This window comes from Schistocerca nitens, chromosome 4 (genome assembly GCF_023898315.1).
Source record: "Schistocerca nitens isolate TAMUIC-IGC-003100 chromosome 4, iqSchNite1.1, whole genome shotgun sequence".
NCBI lineage: Eukaryota > Metazoa > Arthropoda > Insecta > Orthoptera > Acrididae > Schistocerca > Schistocerca nitens.
In genome coordinates, this window is record NC_064617.1 from 505,547,659 (window position 1) to 505,550,670 (window position 3,012).

The following is a 3,012-nucleotide window of genomic DNA, read 5'->3' on the forward strand; positions in this document are numbered from 1 at the left end:
TACACCTCTCTTTTTCCTCGTCTCCCCTAAATCTCCCATGTATTCCGAAGATATGTACAAGACATCTCGATTATCCCGCCATTTTGTAATGCGGATTCTTTCCTTCGTATGCACTGGGATTGATTCCCCCCTCTTTAGCTTCCTTTTTGTCACCTCTTGAGGTATCTTGCCTGTTGGATTGGAGTGTGCGAGTACAATAGGGTTTGTTACGCAAGAGAGATTCTACCAAAGCTACACAACTGTCCGTAAACAGGCTATACCAGTATTTCCTTTCTCTGCTTTCGGACTGCTTACCGCTTTTTCAAAAATGGCTCTGAGCACTATGGGACTCAACTGCTGTGGTCATAAGTCCCCTAGAACTTAGAACTACTTAAACCTAACTAACCTAAGGACATCACACACATCCATGCCCGAGGCAGGATTCGAACCTGCGACCGTAGCGGTCGTGCGGTTCCAGACTGTAGCGCCTTTAACCGCTCGGCCACTCAGGCCGGCCTTACCGCTTTTTCAGTGTGTCTCTTCCCTCCTATTTCTTTGTCATCATTCCCCCGTATATTAATAGTTTTTGCTCAAAACCATTAGCTTCTGCCAGGATGTTCTTACTTTTTGTATTCCAACTGACTCGTAATCTACCCTTCCGTAGGACCATAGATTTCGTCACTGAGAGATCCTTGCCCATAGAATATACTTGCTCCATCCTGTTATTAAGATACTGTAAAATTGGTCGAGTTCTAAATATTTTGTCGGAGCCATCTTCACTGATGTTATTACGAAAGTGTAAAGCTGTGAGCAGTGACATTATGTCAAAAAATTATGTCATAGCAATAAGCAGTTTTCCGATAGTCCCCCTAATTCTATACCCACATGAAAATATGTCCAGAAATAGTTTTAGTTCTTCAATGCCGGTATCCCTCTATCAGTGATTCTGGATTGAGGGCTTTCGCTACCAAACAGAATCATCACTGCGTAACTGTTCATTTCATCCACCAGCATTTGGAGGAATAACCAGTAGGGTCACGTGACCCTGGCTCAATTTTGAGAGCTTGCGTCCCAGTGAAGGGTAGCGACTGCCCCTCTGGCCGTTGCGTTGACCACTTCGGACCCTCAAGTGGCGCAGGATTGGTCTCCGTAATTTTCTCAAGTGGCTCAGGTTGATGAATATCTACTGAGTCACCCTCTAGCATCTCTCCTCGTCTGAATGCGAGAAGATAATTCCATGTATGTCACCTATTGCGTTGACACTATCTCCTATAACCTCTTTAGGCAGTTGGTCTGAAAAAACTGGAAAAGTATCAAATAAAAATATACTTCCATATCAACAGAGTAAAAGTTCTTATTTTCTTTTCCTCCCGCTGTACAATATGTAACAAAAAGTAGGCCAAGTTTAGTATTTTACCGTAATTTCCGGTCGAGTCTGTAGAATGAGGAGGTCCTGGTAAATCACAAAAGAAATTTCATCCTCCCACTGAAGTGAAAAAAAAATGTTAACTGTCAGAGATGAAGTGGAGAACAAGGAATGTGAGAACATTGCATACGTTCCCTGTCGCATAATCTCAGAATATTTCACTAAGGAAAAAAAAATGTTGAACATATAGTGAAAATTCTACAATAAAATTATGATATCGAATATCAGATATTTATGTAAGGCATGCAGTAAACAAAGATATGAGAAAGCAAAAAAAAAAAAAAAAAGATACGAAGGGTACACGTTTCAATTTATACTTATTGCAAATTTACCTTGAACGGGAAATAACTTCCTCTTACGTCAACGCCTGTTTTGAGACACATCTACAAAAATAAAACTTGTGTGTTATTACGCTGAAAGTAATTATTTTGTAGACAGAGAATGATAAATCGGAAACAAATACTCTCCAGAATGCCTGGCCAAGGGCTGAAGCGAATGCGACCCGCACAGGAAAACAAAACATAGACTAGGCGGCGCCGACAGTCAGAGCACGCGTAGCGCCACCCAAACTAACAGGCCTGGCGGGCCGAGGGCACCGAACGTGTTAAGCGCTGTTAATATAATGCATTAAAGCTGTCTGGCGAATATTGTTAATTTTTCAGCTTGTAGGGAAGCATCCTACTCACGCCGTAGTAAATTCACATCAGTCTTTCCATTGTGTGCCAGCCAGTCCGCTGTAACTAGCTCTGACGTCATAAATGTTGCGCAATACTTTTAAAATCAAGTAAATAACCTGAAACGGTTCTAGCATGTCAGGAGTAATACTAAATTAATATGTGTTGATTATCAGTTCGATAACTTTAACCATTTTCGAAATTTGGACGTTTTTCTGTAAAAATCATTGGCGCAACAGAAAAGAGCTAGAGACTTAAAAATTTATATTTAGATTCCTTTTCCATAATAATATAATAGAAACAGTACTTTGGATCTCACAAATTAAAATTTTTGTTGAAATTCATAATTTTCTGGTTTTTGTCTTAAAAATTAAGGAAGCAAGATAGATTAAGTAGGCTAATAAATAAGGCTAGGATGTTTATATTTAAGTAGAATGGAGATCCGCTATAATCATAAATATGTGAGAAGTTTCAACTGAATAACTATAAAACTATAGCGATAGCGTATCTCCAAAGGGCAAATTCAGAGCTCGTCTACTGCGTGTAGTGTAATTAAATTAATTCTCTCGCCCAAAATATTTAACTTAGCCACATCAAACTTTTATTATGATTACTTACCTGTATGCTGACTGCACATTTAAATTGAGAGCTTCATCGGCCATCAGCAAAGGAAGCAATGATTTATTCAATAACTTAATGTAGTGCATTACTAGCCCAGCGGCTAGTCGGGAGAGCCAATTTGATCAGGCGTTCCCTTAGCCGTCCGCACCGCGGCTTTATATATAAGAACGCTGTGCGAGGAAGCAAGGCCCCAGTTCTCTCCAGACGCTGAATAGCACACCATCTGAGTTGGGAGTCGCGTCGCGTCGGTATCATTGCTATAAACAGCCTCGGATGCCGTATTAAGTTACTCGGGATACGCGTAACCATGAA

At 40.5% G+C, this 3,012-nt stretch overlaps 1 non-coding gene across 1 annotated transcript; it reads right to left on the bottom strand.

The window, feature by feature from the left end:
* Positions 1-407: 407 nt before the first annotated feature.
* Positions 408-491, bottom strand: Trnas-gga (transfer RNA serine (anticodon GGA)). Its single transcript is given in 2 exon segments — positions 408-442; positions 452-491. It is a non-coding gene; the product is annotated as a tRNA-Ser (tRNA).
* Between the last annotated feature and the right edge of the window lie 2,521 nt (positions 492-3,012).